This window comes from Delphinus delphis, chromosome X (assembly GCF_949987515.2).
Source record: "Delphinus delphis chromosome X, mDelDel1.2, whole genome shotgun sequence".
Lineage (NCBI taxonomy): Eukaryota > Metazoa > Chordata > Mammalia > Artiodactyla > Delphinidae > Delphinus > Delphinus delphis.
The window spans coordinates 55,004,806-55,023,037 of record NC_082704.1 but is presented as its reverse complement, the minus strand read 5'-3'; the positions used below and the strand labels follow the sequence as shown (position 1 = coordinate 55,023,037).

The window sequence follows — 18,232 nt, the reverse complement described above, 5'->3', positions numbered from 1 at the left end:
AGCTGTGAAAAAGCGAGAGAGAGGCATGGACATATACACTACCAAATGTAAAATAGATAGCTAGTGGGAAGCAGCCGTATAGCACAAGGAGATCAGCTTGGTGCTTTGTGACCACCTAGAGGGGTGGGATAGGGAGGGTGGGAGGGAGGGAGATGCAAGAGGGATGAGAGATGGGAACATATATATATGTATAACTGATTCACCTTGTTATAAAGCAGAAACTAGCACACCGTTGTAAAGCAATTATACTCCAATAAAGATGTAAATTAATTAATTAATTGATTGATTAAATTTAAAAAAGAACAATGTACATACCTTAACTGAACAGTATTTTATTGCTAAACACTGCTAATCATCATTTGAGCTTTCAGCATGTCACAATCTTTTGGCTGTCATAACATCAAAGATCACTGATCACAGATCACCGTAACAAATACAGTAATGATGAAAAAGTTTGAAATATTGTGAGATTGCCAAAATGTGACACAGAGACACCAAGTGAGCCAATGCTGTTGGAAAAATGGCACCAATGGGCTTGCCTGACACAGGGTTGTCACACACCTTCAGTTTGTAAAAAACACAGTATCTGTGAAAGCGAAGTGCAATAAAACAAGGTCTGCCTGTAGTATTTTAGACAGCATGAGATTTACAGCAAGAAAAACCTTAAGCCTCCATGCACTCTTGCCAGCTTTTTGATCTTGGCCAGTTACTCTACAGAGCTTGGAATACTGCCTGGGGTGTAGGAAGTACTGTGCAGTGTTAGCTATTAATGTCATTATTTCCAAATAATAGTATTTATTGGATCAATTACTCCTGGGAAATGCCACACTCTAGAACGGCATTCAAGGACCTCTGGAAAAAAAAAACTATCGATAAACTAGAATTCATCAAAATGAAAAACCTTTCCACAAAATACGTCATTTTAAAAAATGAATGGGCTAGGCAAAGTAGGAGAAATATTCACAAAACATATCTGACAAAGGACTGGTATCCAGGATATAAAGAACTCTTTCAACTTAAAAATAAGACAAATATGCAAATTTTAAAGTGGGCAAAGGGTTTGAACAGACATTTCACAAAGGAAGATAGATGTGGTTAATGAACATATGAAAAGGTGCTCAACATCATTAGTCATTGGGTAAATATACATTAAAATAAGCATTAAAAATGAACATGAGATACCGATACACATACACCAGAATAGTTAAAATGAAAAAGACTTACAAGACCAGGTGTTGGTGTGGATGGCCAGAATGCTCACACATTTTGGTGGGAATAAAAAATGATACAAATACTTTGGAAAACTGTCAGGCAGTTTCTTACAAAACTAAACATATACCAACCCTGTGACCCAGTAATTCCATTCCTAGGTATTTACACACAAGGAAAGCATATGTTCACAAAAGAGCTGTACAAGTTTTTTCATAGCATCTTTATTCATCAATAGCTCCAAACTGGTAATGATTCAAATATCCATCAATAGGAGACTACATAAATAAGCTGTGGTATATCCATATGATGGATACTATTCACTAATGAAAAGGAATAAACTACTGATACAAATATAACAACGTCAATGAATTTCAAAAAACGTTATGCTAAGTGAAAGAAGCTTTGTTCCAAAAGAGTGCACTCTCCATGATTCCTTTTATATGAAGCTCTGGAACAAGCTAAATTAATTGATCTGTGGTGAAAAACATCCTAAGAATGGTTGCCTTTGAGGGTGGGAATGAGGGCAGGAATTGACTTTGAAGGGGCGTGAGGAAACTTTCTGGAGCGATGGCAATGTTCTTTATCTTGATAAGGTTCTTAGTTACACAAGTGTATGCATTTGCTAAAACTTATTAAGTGGTACACTTAAGATCTGTGCATTTGCTTGCAATTTTATCTCAAAAAAAAGAACCATAAATAACTAGTTAATGATATGCATGAAGTGTTCCAGACTGAAGGTACTGGACATGTACAACTTACTCTGAAATGCATAAAACAGTAAGATGGAATGACAGATGGATAGAAAAATCAGTAAATGTATAATTATATAATAAAGCAAATACAGCAAAATGTTAGTGGTAGAATCTAGGTAGGGGAAACACAGCTGTTCACAGTGCAATTTTCTCAACTTTTCTGTGTATGTTTGAAAATTATCATAATAAAATTTTAGAAAAACAAAAGTAATCTAACGTGAGTTTTCAAACACTGACCACAATGTGCCAATTTCCAAGATATTTTCTGCTATTATTAAAAGTCTTAAAAAGCTCTAAGAAGGGCCATCAGAATGTTTCTTTCCATTATTAAATGACCTGAGGTCAGTTCATGGTCAAATTCTATTTTTCTCCCCTATACTTGGTCATATGGTTTTTGACAGAGCTAACTGGTTCTAGTATTTTTCCATGCAGCTCCTATTTTCAACTTTTCCTGTTGATGTGCTCTTAACATCAGCATCTGGTGATCTCATCCAATTATGTATGTAAAAGGTGAAACATGGTTTTCATTACTGTGGTCTTTCTGACAAAAGAGGGCAACGTAATTATTAATAAACTCACTATAAAACCAAAGCAGATTTTGACTAAATTCATTTTGGTATTTGCATGGTTCTAAATATTGTTTACAATACCCTAAAGAAAAAGCCAAAGAATTTAGGTGTCAAAATCATGACAAAAAGAAAAATAAAAAATCAATACAACATTGTAATATGCTCTCTAGAACATTATTGCAAATATTTTCTTAATTTTATCTTTAAAGATATAGCTTCAGAATTCTGACATTCAAATTCAATTATAAAATACTATTTCTACAGTCCTTAAAACTGTTTCTGTAATGAATAACAAGGCTAAGTTACTGGTTTTGTTTTTAAAACCATAGATACAATTTATTTTAAGGACAAAGTGAGAACTTCCTGACTGAGGAAAAAGGGGAATGGAACATTTTCTGCCAATTTTGTGTCACATCTGTCTCTGTACATCAAGTAAAGGAAAAAGTAGTTTATGATGAAGGACGACGTTTATCTCTATTGCCAGGAACACTATTTTATATGATGAAAAAGACTTCCTTAAAACTAGAGTTTATCTGTGAAACTAGAGAGTGAGTATTCACAGTATTTAAACAGCAAACATAAAACTATTATCTAAAGCCCTCTCAAGTTTCATGATGGAAAAGTGACCTATAATTTTCAGCTAGAACAGTAAAAATCACAAACAGACATTTTTATTTTCAAAGGCAGAAAAGCCCAGTTATCACAATACTGAGGTACAGCTTTGCATTGTGTGAAATATTGACTTTACAATTGTAGAAAACATGGTTTTAATCTTTCTAAAGTTTCATAAAGCTTACTCAAAGTACCACCTACGTTTTTCCAGACACACAAAGGAAATGAGTTACACAACTGTCTTCATTAACACCAACCAGTAAAACAGAAAAAATAGTATAAAAGAGTAACAAGAGATTTCTCGTCGTTTACAGTGTTTAACGTTAAAGCAACATCACTTTGCTTAATGTCTACTAACAGAAAAGAAATACATTACAGGTAGACATAAAGAAAGTTGAACTGTAAGAGAAGGCAGAGGATTAAACCTATTAATTAGAGCCTATTAATTAAATCCTAACAATTTTCTTTTCTATTGTGCATCATAATTACAAATCAGTATTGAATATTTAGCAACAGCCATAGTTACATGATGCTAAACTACATCCTGTATTGGGAAATGGCTTCTGTAAACAAGGACAAGAACATTGACAAAAGATAGAGCTACTGACATTCAGGCACATTCATCTGGGAACCATTCTAATTATTAGGAAACTGAGGAGTTGGAAATGTTTTCAGGAAGGTAGCAGATGGAGGGCAAACCTGCGCAACAGAAAAGAGAAGCAGCTTAGCCTAAACTCTAGATGCCCCTATTCTATATTCACTGCTCCTAAATTCCTTTTCCTAGGATAGTAGTAATACCACCTTCCACTGACAGCATCTTTCATTTTCAAAATCGTTTTCACAACTATTTTCTCATGGATTCTCCCAACAATCTTGTGAGGCAGATAAGGCTGTTATTTTACAAATGAAGACACTGAAAACAGTCTATGTAGAGATTAAGTCAGTTCAGGGCCACACAGCTACAACTGGCAGGACTGCCACTGAAACTTAGCTTTCCAAACCCTAATCCTGTCCACTGCAACATAAACAATCCCAAACATCTAAGCTGGCTAGCAACATTTAGACCATAGGATATTGTAATGGTTGCTGTGGTTTAATGAAGCCAAACACTTAGATATCAAATAGCACCTGGACCCAATTACTAAATTCACCTTTTCCAAACTGTATCCCATCAGTAACATGGGCTGTTAACAGGGATTCCAAGAAAAAAGTTACAATGACAAAATAAATTTGGAACATGTTATGTTTAAAAGAGTAAAACCACCAGAAAATGGTTTATTTATGGCAGACCTTCTCAGCACCATTAAATATGTTAATGTCTGTTCTCTCCAAGAAGGAATAAATTCAGTTAACCAATGAGCATTTTTTTTTTTGAAATAGCATTTGGTTCAACAACGTATTTTGAGATGCTGGCTTAATTCATGTTAAGGGGAAGAAGAAAAATAGGTACTATATATGTTGAGCTTGTCATTTTCCATTCACTATCTCATTTAATCTTGACAAGAATCCTGAGAGATCGGTGCTATAATTATCCCCATTTTAAAATTAGAAGAAAAAAGAAAAAAAACAACCATGAAGTTGAGTATCTTGTTTTAACTCACTCAGCTAGGAAATGGCAGAGCCGGCCCTTAATGAAGCCCAGGACATATCAGGCCCCCAAGCCTATGCTCTTTCCACTATATGAAACACTGCCTGCTATAATCTACAAGACTGGAATACTTAAAATTATAAACATAAGCACATAATACAAATCTTGGAATCTGACTTACTATGAGTAAAGGCAATGGGATCTATTGATATTTACAGACATTAGATGGGATGAAGTCTAATTTTTGTTTTGTTTCTCCAACTCATCTGGATAATGAAAATGGAATAATAACTTCATGACTACATCTACTCTAATGCCAAACCTGGAGGGACTATTCATTTCTAGGACCTAAATTACAATCAATTTTATTACATATCTCATATTTAATGTGCACAAATATCTTTCTGTATATGATAGGAGTAGGAAAATAATAGTGTGGCATGTCTACTTGTATCAATTTGCCAGCTATACACCATGCACACTGAAAGAGGCTCTATTCTATTTAAATTTGGTTGTAGTATTACAAAGAACCATGACATGTTTCTGTCTTCCTTGTTGACAAATAACAGAACAGCTTAGGGAATATAATAGAGTTACCCCCTACACAAATTCTCATTTACTAAAAGCTCCATATACTTGATACACAAGAAAGTCAAGCTCCTTTCACCATACCCTCATTCTAAGATCAAGGAAGGTCAGCCTCCTTGGTAGAGTACGCAGATGCAGTTCTAATATTAGAGAGGAAGACCAAACCCTTACTTGGTTTTTAGAATCCTATAAAGCTATAGGAAGCTGCTTTGGCAATCAGTTCAGTCTGCCAGAACGAAATGGCAGGCTGTGTTCCCAGTCATTAGGGCTGGAGAAGAGACCTTCCTATCTTTAGAGTTATTAGTCATTCCACACTAGTCCACCCATTCAAATCCATTTTTAGACAGGTAGACGAGTGGGTAATGTACAAAGGCTGCCCTCAATTCTTGTCTTCCTCTATGATCTCATCTATTCCTACTGACTCAATCATCACTTCTCTACCAATGACTCACAAATTGCCATCTCCAATCTGGGCCCTCTGGGGAGAGCTCCAGACTCATAGCTATTGATATTTCTGTACTGAAAATACATATCATGAGTCATTAGCTTACTGGACATCTCCCTCCACTAAATATCCCAGATTAATTTTAAGCTCTACAGGTCCAAAAGGCAAATTTATTAACTGTCCCCCACCCAAAATTTGGTTTTCCTCTTGGTTTCCCCATTTCAATAAATGCCAACACGATTCTCACAGCTGCCAATGCTAGAAAATCTTGAACTCACTCATCATCCCTTCCTCATTTGTCAATTCTAGTTAATTCCTCAAACCCCTTCTATCTTTGGATCCTTACCACTGCTGCCTTATTTCAGGCCCTCTCTCTTATCCCATTTTTTTTTTTCATTAGCCTCCTCAAAGGTTTCCCTGCCTCTAGTTTCTTCCTTTCCAACCCAACCTTCACATTACTGCCATTGTGATCAGGTCTTGGCAGAACACATTATGTCATTCCCTGGCATTAAGATGTTTAATGGTTTACTAATGCCTCTAGAGTAGAGTCCAAAATCCTTGGCATCGCTCTAAGAACCTTCAAAACTTACTTCCAACTTACTGTCCAGCTTTATCTCTAGGCATCACTCTTCTCTGCCATGCATCCAATGCATTAGCCACAACCACAGTTAACACTGCCTGAGTGAGTCAAGTGCCTGCATGTCTCTCTGCTTTTATTAATGCTATATCCTATACCCAAGGTTATTCCATCACAAAACTAATGGTGGAACTAGTCAAACCAGTTGGAACTACTCAAAACCAGTATCATTTTCCCTGTGAAGGCTTCAGCTCTCCAATATATAAATAAAACTGATCTTTGTGCTTCTAGAGCTCTGCACATACTTCTGTAAGAGCTGTCATACTGTCTTTTTTTTTTTTTTTGCGGTACACGGGTCTCTCACTGCTGCGCCCCACCCCGCTGCGGAGCACAGGCTCCGGACGCGCAGGCCCAGCGGCCATGGCCCATAGGCCCAGCCGCTCCGCGGCACGCGGGATCTTCCCGGACCGGGGCACGAACCCGCGTTCCCTGAATCGGCAGGTGGACTCTCAACCGCTGCGCCACCAGGGAAGCCCCATACTGTCTTTTTTAATGTGAAAAAAGAAATTCACATTTATTTACAGGTATAACAATTCATGCATTGATAGAGAGGTAGTAATATGATTGCTTTACTGTAGCCCAGTATAACCGATATGATTGCTTCATGGTAGCCTAGCCTATACACTAATGAATGAATCATTATACAATTTTTATATTGTCTTGTAATTAGACTGCATGAGTGTTTCCTCTGACTAGGCCAGGAGAAACTTAAGGGCAATAACAGCAGTTTGGTCATCTTGGAACCCTTAATGCATGGTCATAATTGTTAACTAAGAGGAGTAAATGCATGGCTATTAATCAAGGCTTCAGGATCATATGGACCTGGGTTCAAACCCCAGCTGTGCCTCTTACTAGCTGTGTGACCTCAGCCAATAACCTTACAGTTACTCTTTAAAAGCCTCGATTTATCTTAAATATAGGAATGAAAGCACTTAAAGCAGTGCCTAGCACATAGTAAGTTATCATTCTCCCCCTCCCATGCCAAGTGTAGACACAGAACACACCCACAGGAGTCTCCAGTGCCCTTTCCATTGACAATTACCAGAGTCCAGTGCCAGCCAGGCATAGCTAGGTTCACTGACAACCCTGAGAAGGAAGAAGAGAGAGAGACAAGAATGGGGACTGCTGAGAGAACAACAGAGCTGACAAGTCAAAGGATTGAAGATTGTTGACCCCCTCTCCCTTTTTCCCTATCCTCTACTTCATAGGCACAGCTCCTAAAATTTACCCTTGCTTTGCCATGGAAAGGCAAATCAAACTCTAGTTTCATTAATGGGGAAAAAAAGAGAAATCAGAGTGATAAGAAAAAGCTTTAAGCTTGATTGCTGTCGATCACTCTGCTTCCAGCTGTCAAGCTGATTAATAGTCTTCAAAGCTCCAAGGAGCTGGTAAGAACAGTTGCCGTTTCAAAGTAAAAACAAAACCCACAAAACCCTCCTTTTCGAAGGAGAAGGAGGATGAATGATAAAGAAATTGCTCAAGAGGAAGAAGGTTGGGGGGGCAAGGAGAGGTAGTGAAAAATGCATATGTACATTCAATTATCTTTGCCTGTAGTTTTCTGGTCTGTGTGAAAGCTATCCTCATTCAAACCCACTGAATAAAACAAGTAAAAGTTAGTAATATCTAGAGAGATGCTGATATATCATGATTTCTGCAAAGAGCTATCTCAATCAATCTAGCCTCTGTTTGAGCTCTATAGGAAAAAAAGCCTCCTTATGCAAGAATTGTCATTTGCAAATGAAGCTCCTGTCATACAGGTTTCAGTGAACTAAAGATAAAATGACATTTCTGTCTCAAAACCATAAAAATTCACAAGTTGCTTCCAAGGATTTTTTTTCCCCCACACTGCCCTCCAAAATAAAGACTGAACATATTCCCAGTGATTCCAAAGTAAAAGCCTTTTAGTGAACCTGGTACATATGACTGTCAGACCTTGCTGGCCACACCTCAATTTTTTACATGTATCCCACTGGTCCCTCACAGGGACTCTTCAAGGTAGGTGGTACGCTACGCCAATTTTACAGTTGAAGAAAACAACATAAGTCACATAACTAATCAGTGACAGAGTAACAGCCTGAATTGGGTCTCTTGATCATCAAACCCAGGATTTGTTTGTCTTCCAACCCTACAGCTTATCTTAGTGAAAGAGCATAGGCGTTGCAGTCTAATGGACCTGGCTTTAAATCCTGGTTCGTCCCCTTAATAGAAATGTGACATTGGACAAGTTATTTCAATTCTCTGAGTTTGTTTCCTCATCTGCAGAAGGAGAGAATTTATACTTCTTTTAGAGAAATATAATAAAAATTAAATAGCTTAATATTTGTAAAGTACCTAACACAGTACTGAGCAAATATTCAGTAAATGGTAGCTATTATTATTACGTCACGTTGTTTGTAACAGCATACACCATCCTGAATACTAGATTATGTTAAGCAACTGAAAACTACTTTCATTCATAAATTAGTGCCACAGACCTCAGGAAATGTCTTTAACATGGGGGAACAGAGAAAGGGAAAAGCTAGGGTAACACTTCCTTCTTTGACATATTTTTCTCATCCTTACAGGAGACACAGCGAGGTTTTCTTCCTTTCATCTAGGTAACAGAAGGTAAAAAAAAAATTTTTCTTCTAAGTGAGGTTACATTTCTTTTACTTCCCTATCCTTTTATGGTAGTCTTAAATCTAAAACCTTTCAAATACTTAATTTTGAGCTACCTTATTGACATATGTGCAAGTATTCCAGTATAAGAGAAACAGCCATGTTGTTTTATTTTTGCATTAAAAAAAACATAAACAGACCTGAATTTTCACAAACTAAAACCACTAAAAAGAAACTTTACAATAGGATTAGCTGTTGAATCAATACTGGTTCCTTTTTTTAGGAGCCAATAATCATTGAACATCTGAACAGATTATTTTTGTTCTTTCACTGCAGAAGCAAGGCATCAGACTGAAATTTTTCACACAATTCCACGTATTAATTTCCAGGGCAGAAAAACATCATAAAATTCATTTGACACACAACTGCAGATGCAATTTCTGAGGTGACTCAATGAGGTAGAGTTCTATTAAGCCACACAAAAATAATGCCTCTAATAAGAAATCACTTTAACTCTTTCTATAAAAGGAAAATGATGCTAGTTCTCAAAGATCCTTATAGTCCCATATCCATGGTGAGAAGTCAATAAGAAGTTATTGTAACCACTCCCATTCAAGCCACCCTCCTACCACCAAATCTAAATAATACCCCCATTACTCTCTTAGAGCACTACCCTTTTTTCCTTCATAAGCACAATTTATAATATAAAATTTAAGCATGTTTAATGTCTATTTCCCCCTTAGGGTCCAAGGTCATCATGAGGGCAGGAGTCATGATCTGTTTTGTTGTTCACCTCTCAATACTCGGGGACTAGCAATACCCATAATCTCATCTGGTTTTACAACTGGTTTCTAATCATAATGTATACATTTCTTGAGAAGTGAGAATTCTTGGCAAATTTTAGTGTCTCCCACCTCAGTGCCAAAACATAAAGATGAAAAATGATATAGAGGAAAAGGGGATGTCAAAATAATGTCAAATCAATGGTGGAGAAACAGTGAACCCAGAAAGTGTCCTTTGAAATCCTGGTCAACCATAGCTCTACAACTCTCAAGAAACTTACTGGGATGAATTTTCCTAATACAATCCTATATGATCTCATCTAGTTTTGATCAACTATTTATCTGTGTAAAAAATTGTTTTTTCCACTATTAGTACCATAACATAATATTACTAAATAATATCCTTAAATGTGAAAAGAATGTGCAAACAGACATGATGATGAGACACCGTTATGGCATATTTTCACCTCATCAATTCAATTCATTTTATCCTTTCACTCATGCATTCATCCATTCTCATAAAACTATCTTTAATTCCACCAGATAGAATACACCACACCAACAGTGGTCTCTCGGGAGTGGTATGTGGGCAGAATGACATGTATATTTTTATGTATATGTGCATGTAATATACAGACATATACATTGCTTAAATTTTTATGATGAACATATGAATATTTTTGATTAAAGGCAAAAAGTTTTTTCAAACAAACAAAAACAGAAAACAAACCAGAGACAAAATAATTGTTTACTTCTCTTTATCACAATTCCTAAATAATTCTTAACTAGACACAGTTGCTAAATAGAAAACAAAAATGTTGTTTGTCAGACCAAAGAGAAATCTAGCCCAGAAACTGATAGACATGTAATGGTGACATCAGTTCCTAACCCCACAAGATAATACTATTTAGATTAATATCCTTCTTTGGTCAAACTATTAAAGTATAACAATGTTTTCAACTTTTAGAAATAATAATATGGTTATTACATAAGACTAAAACATCAACAGCTGTATCTGTGACTTTCATTTGGGTTGACATCATAAATCCACTAAATACTTAACAGAATCGGATGTAAAGACTTCAAACACTGAATACTCGTTTTTAAAAAAGACTCTAAGAAATCATGAATTTGGATTAATTCAGTGAGGTAACATCATCATTTTCAATTTATTTAGTTTATTTTCTCTTTGAAGCAGTTACAGTAGAAAGTAAAGACTTATAGGAAACAAAATAAAACTAAACAATGACATATATGATTAGAAGAAAAGACTGATTGAGGATGTGCAGATGAACAATTATTGGTAGAAGTAGATTCTGTTCAAGTGTAAACTTTTGGTCCTATTGCACCTCCCTCCAGCAACTTCAAGATTAAAGTAAATGCCAATCTCTACATTCTGAATTGCTAATTGCTTTTCTAAATCACAGCACCTATTCTCGAACTTTCACATGTCAACAGCTCATTAATATCTACTGTAAATGTAGTTCTCTAAAAAGAACCACAGATTTTACATTTATTTAGAAAGATCACTGGCACACAAAAATAGAGCTCCTTCAATTACAATTTGGCAGAAGTTAACTTTAATTTAAAATCTGCCTGTGAATTTTATGACAACACAGCAATGAAATGACTATTTTAAATGAGATTAGCTGCTGTTGATAGTGATAATGCTTGGATAGTGCTTATAAATCAACAGAGGTTGTACTTAGGATTTTATAATGAGTCATTTCAGAACCATCAACTATCATCACTTAAATGGTATATAAATGTAAACAGTGTCAGGAGGTTAAAGTACTAAGTTGATCTTCACAAAATCATGAATGTAATCCATACACATAAAAAAACTCAAAGTACACTTTTGTCTGCTGTTATTCCTATAGCTTTTGTCTCAGTTAATATTTAATGTTTTAATGTAAGAAAAACTTTAACCAAGATTAGAAAAACAATACCACTCAACAGTTCATCAGGATGAAATAATCAGTTCAGGTCACTATTCTGCTGGCTAACTATATAAATCTTCCTGCAAAAAAAAGAGAGAATTTTACCTAATTCCTTATCATAACACTTAAGCTTATTGAGGCACAGCAGTTACACAATCTCATTAAAGTCACTGACTTTGTGAATTTTTAAATTAAAGAAAAAGATCATAAGGTGATTTTACAAATATACAAATGTGGTAAAAATTTGGGAAAATACCCTTTTTCCCAAAATATTAGAAATTTATAAATAAAAGCCATATGTATATGGATGTCCACATTTTGCTTATAACAGGAAACTGGAAACAGCCTCAAATACAGCAGTAGAGAATTGGTTAAATAAATTGTAGTGTGTTTGTATGAATAAAATAATATATAGCCCATTACAATTAATTGGAAAATCACATTTTTGGCAAGTTAAAATGTTGTTTAAGTATAAAACAAAAAAAAGTACATCTTCCCAGGAATGCAAGAATTTTTCAATATCCATAAATCAATCAATGTGATACACCACATTAACAAATTGAAGAATAAAAACCATATGACCATCTCAATAGATGCAGAAAAAAACTTTTGACAAAATTCAACATCCATGTATGATAAAAACTCTCCAGAAAGTGGGCATGCAGGGAACATACCTCCATGTAATAAAGGCTATATATGACAAACCCACAGCTAAAATCCATACTCAATGGCGAAAAGCTGAAAGCACTTCCTGTAAGATCAGGAACAAGGCAAGGATGCCTACTCTCACCAAACTTATTCAACATAGTATCGGAAGTCCTAACCACAGTAATCAGACAAGAAAAAGAAATAAAAGGAGCCCAAATTGGAAACGAAATAAAACTGTCACTGTTTGCAGATGACATCATACTATACATAGATAATCCTAAAGACGCCACAAGAAAACTACTAGAGCTCAATGAATTCAGTAAAGTTGAAGAATACAAAATTAATGAACAGAAATCTGTTGTATTTCTATACACTAACAATGAACTATCAGAAAGAGAAAGTAAAAAAAAAAACACCCCATTTACCATCGCATCAAAAAGAATAAAATACCTAGGAATAAACCTACCTAAGGAGGTAAAAGACCCATACTCAGAAAACTATAAGATACTGATGAAAGAAATTGAAGAGGATACAAACAGATGGAAAGATATACTGTCCTCTTGGATTGGAAGAAGTAAAATTGTTAAAATGACCATACTACCCAAGGAAATCTAAAGAGTCAATGCAATCTGTATCAGAATACCAATGGCATTTTCCACAGAACCTGAACAAATAATTCAAAAACTTTATGGAAACACAAAAGACCCCGAATAGCCAAAACAATCTTGAGTAAGAAGAACAGATCTAGAGGAATCATGCCCCCTGACTTCAGACTATAATACAAAGCTACAGTAATCAAAACAGTCTGGTACTGGCACAAAAACAGACACATAGATCAGTGGAACAGAACAGAGAGCCCAGAAATAAACCATGTACTTATAGTCAATTAATCTACAACAAAGGAAGTAAGAATATATAATGGAGGAAAGACAGTCTCTTCAATAACTGGTGCTGGGAAAACCAGACAGCTACATGTAAAAGAATGAAATCAGAACATTCTCTAACACATGAAAAGATGCTCAACATCACTAATCATCAGGGAAATGCAAATCAAAACCACAATGAGATATCACCTCATACTTGTCAGTATGACTATTATCAAAAAGAACACAAATAACAAATGTTGGAGAGGATGTGGAGAAAAGGGAAGCCCAGTAGGAATGATACCTAGTATTCAGAACTTGGTTTCTAAATCCCATTCTTAAATACACAGAGAGAGGGCTCTTGGAAAAGTGGTTGATTCTAGGGCTAGAACAGGGAAAACACAAGATGAGGCTGGAGCATCCTGCAGTGTCAGAAAGAAAGGAAGTGCTCAAACAAGGATAGGCTATTTCACAAGGACACAAGAACCAACTGGAAAGAACTCACAATGACCAAAGCTGAAACAATTTGAACAACAAAATAAACAATGGTAGTATGAGATTATAACCCATAGTATAAAATAAATATCTATGAACCCACAGTGATACATATAATTTAATAAATAAATAAATGAGGAAGAAGAGACAGCTCTTATTTACAGAAGAATTGCAATAAATAAGTGAAAATGGGAAGAGGAAAATAGAAAATGACCATTAGGCAAACATTAGTGTACCTTGGGGGAGATAATTTGAGACTATTAACAACTAAATGCAAAGTGGGATCCTGGACCAGAACCTGAAACAGAAATATAACATTATTGAAAAAAATCAGTGAAATTCAAATTAGGTCTACAGTTTAGTAGTTAGTATTCCACCAATATTAATTTCTCAGTTTTGATCATGGTACTATGGCTACATGAGATGTTAGCATTAGGAGAAGCTGAATAAAGTATATACAGAACCTCTCTGTACTAATTTTTCAACTTTACCACAAATCTAAAATTTGTTCAGAAAATCTTAATATTTTAATGCATTTAATGTATTATAATGTTTATAAAATTTACACACCAGGCAGATGCTCCACTGTTTATCCTTTGGCTTCATATGCCACCACCACCCCAAGTGCCAGAACACCACTACAGTTTGAGAAGCATGATTCTAATCTATTCAACAGTAGAACTTAATTGAGAAATAAGCAAAAATACAAGGTAATGATTTTCTACTTTGTCTACAAATTAGAATTAGTTAGAATAATTCAACTAATTGGTTTTTAATAAATACATACAGGTACATCAACAACAAAGACAGTGTGGTATATTTCAAAGAATGTTGGAATAGGAATAAGAACTGAGTTTTTCCCCAGTCATCTGCTTGTTTGACTATTGGCAAACCTCAACTTTCTCATCAACAGATAACTCCCTTCCAAACTACCATGAATCTACCATCTGTAGATGAGCAAGGACCAATGTTGCACTGAGCGTATATGAGGCAATTCTAAATTCCCATCACTAGAACAGTGGCTTGGCATATATAATATTTATCAAATATTTATTTAGGGACTGCTGTATTCCAGACCTCTCAGGCACTGGGGATATTAAGATGACTAAGACATGATCCCTAATCTCTAAAAGTCTAATAGAGCCAAGAGATCTATAAACAATAATAATACTGTGTGAAAAATATTATAAGAATGTACAGAAGACTTGAAAGTACAGACAACTAGAAAAAATTAATACTACTTGGATTATCAAGGAAGACATCACTAGAAAGTGGTATACTAGCTATGTCCTAAAGAAGGAGTACTCTATTCGCATAGAATAGGGACCAGCATGAAAAAAGGCGTAAAGATGTGAGAGAATACTGTATACTTAGAGAGAGTACATGATGGGATACTGTTGAAGCAGGCTGTAGGCGGAAGGGGAAATTTCTATGAGAATTTACAACTGCAAACTTGAACCACAGGTGATTATGGTGTTCTAATACATGCTACTCACATAAACCAAGAAACCTCAAGCCTAGAAATTAACATACAAATTGTTTTGAGCCAGTGTAGTAGATGATGGTTCCCCAAAGTTGTCGATGTCCTAATCCCCAGAAGCTGTGAATAAGCTTTCTTATATGACAAAACGGACTTTGCTAACATGCATAAATAAAGTATCCTGAGATGGGAGGAATATCCTACAGTATCCAGGTAGGCCCCAATGTAAACACAAGGTTCCTTATGAGAGAGGCAAGAAGGTCAGGGGCAGAAAAACAAGGTAGCATGATAGAGGGTGAAGTGAGGCTCTTGAAGATGGAAGAAGGGGCCATAAGCCAAGGAATGAGGTGGCCTCTAGAAGCTGAAAAAGATAAGGAAACAGATGCTCCCCTGAATCCTCCAAAAGGAATGTAACACTGCCTGCCTACAACTTGATTTCAGACCCGTAAGATTCATTTCATACTTCTGACCTGCAGAACTGTAAAAGAATAACTTTGTGTTGTGTTAAGCTACTACATTTGTGGTAATTTGTTACAGCAGCAATAGGAACTAATATGGTCAGTAATAGCACTGGCTGACCAGGCAAAAGTAAATGCAAAACCACTTAGTACGAACATACCCCCTCAAACAGGTCACACAGCATTCCCACAGATAAAGCCCCGCTAAAGAAAAACTGGAAATTTTAGGGAAAGGAAATAAGAAAAAGTACTGACCCTGAAGATGGAGAGAAAATGACAAAGAGCAGTATTAAACCTCAAAGAACTTCACATAAAATATTTCACACGTTTTTAAAAAAATGAATTGAAACACAAAGAAAGAACACGATGGCTTTAAAAAATAACCCAACAGGACTTCTAGAAATGAAAGTCATTGAAGAAAATGATAGCTAGGATAAATAGAAAATTAGACTCATCTAAAGACAGAGTTAATGAACTAGAGGTCTGCAAACATTTTCTATAAAGGGCCAGATAGTAAATTTTTAGGCTTTGCAGACCACACAGTTTTTGTTACAACTACTTAACTCTTTGACTTTGTAGTGTGAAAGCAGCCATAGTCAATATGTAAACATGTATATCTATAAGTATATAATAAGAATGGTTGCGTTCCAATATGACTTTATTTAAAAAAAAAAAGTGGCTGACCTGTGGGCCATAGTTGCTAACCCCAGAACAAGAAGATAAAGCTGAGAAAACTACTCAGAATACTGTATCAAAAGGTAAAAAGATGAAAAATATGAAAGTGACATTAAAAGGCATAAAGGATAGAATGAAAAGGTGCAATTTATAAGAGAATTTCCAAAAGAAAGAAGAGAGATGTTTGAAGAAACAGTTGAGGGTTTTCCCACCAACAAAAGGCATAAGTCATCTGATTTCAAGAAACAAAACAATTTCTGAACAGTATAAATAGAAATAAAATCCACACCTTGACAGATAAGAGGAAGACTATATAACTATAAAGACAAACAGAAGAATATCAAAGCAATCAGAAAATAAAAAAGAGAATTCACCTACCAAAGAACAACATTTCTCAACAACAACAAACAACAGTATTGTTAGAGTAATATAAGTTAACATTTACTAAGGGCTTACTATGTTTCAGGCACTGTTATAAATCCATTACATTGATTATTTTATTTAATCCAATAAACAATCTTATAAATTACTATTACAATTGCAGTTTATATCAAGAAACTGAGTTACAGAAAGATTAATTAATTTGTCAAAGGTTACACACCTAGTAAGTGAAGAAACCAGGACTTAAACCCAGGTATACTAGCTTAAAAGCCCATATACAACTTCCCAGTTGGAGCCAAAGCACGGGAAGTTGGTTGAAATGTAAAAGGTACCATTGCTATGGAAAGTAGTAAGGCAGTTCCTCAAAAAACTAAAAATAGAATTACTATATCAATTCTGGGTATATATCTAAAAGAACTGAAAGCAGGATCTTGACGATATATTTGCACATCCATGTTCATAGCAGCATTATTCACTATAGTCAAGAGGTGGAAGCGAGTCAAATGTTTATAAACAGATGAATAAATATAGTATATACATACAATGGAATATTATTCAGCCTTAAAAAGGAAGGAAATTCTGACACATGATACAAAATGGATGAGCCTTGAGAACATTATACTGACTGAAATAAGCCAATCACAAAAAGACAAATAACGTATAATTCCAATTATATGAGGAATCTAGAGAAGTAAAATTCATGGAGACAGAAAGTAGAATGGTAGTTGCCAGGGCTGGGGGGAAGAGGAATGGAGAGTTATTGTTTAATGGGCATAGAGTTCAGGTTTGTAATATCAAAAGTCCTGGAGATCTGCTACACAACAATATGAATATACTTAACACTACTCAACTGTATACACTTAGAAATAGTTAAGATGGCAAATTTTATGTTATGTGTTATTTTTACCACAATTTAAAAGTTATTTGCATTTAAACTTAGACATGCACTAGCTGGGTAAAGTTAGAAAAATTACTTAACCTCTCTATGCCTCACATCCCACCCCCATTTGCTAAATTGGGATAACACCACCCTCCTCACTCAGCTGTGACGAGAGTTAAATTATATAACGTGCAAAGAAACTGATATGGGAAGTAGCTTACAGTGTGAGCACAACAAATAACTTTGGGAAATTTAAGATTTTATTTTCAATTTTAGGTTAATTAACATTATCAGAAATAAATTTGAATTTACATTCTTATTAAGCCTTTTTAAAGCACACTGGCCCAGTACCTCAGCTTTCAAGGCAGCAAGTTTTTCAGCATGTGAATCCATATGTCAAAAAGACTGAATTAAGACATTAACACAGCAGTTACACATATGATAGTGAAAGAGAATTCCAAGAGCAGGACTTGAGAACAGAAACTAATTTAATTTAGAAATTTCATCCAATAACTGAGGAGTTATGCTTTGAAAATAAATTTAGAAAGGGTAAATGAACTAATACCACTTTTGGATTCCTACATATTTACAATGGGATAATATATGAGAAGGCACTGTGAACTATAGCA

The 18,232-nt window shown here is 35.3% G+C and overlaps 1 protein-coding gene across 1 annotated transcript in view; it reads right to left on the bottom strand.

The window, feature by feature from the left end:
• The window catches only part of CHM (CHM Rab escort protein), a 207,637-nt gene that overhangs the window by 165,921 nt on the left and 23,484 nt on the right, over positions 1 to 18,232 (bottom strand). The window lies entirely within an intron of this gene.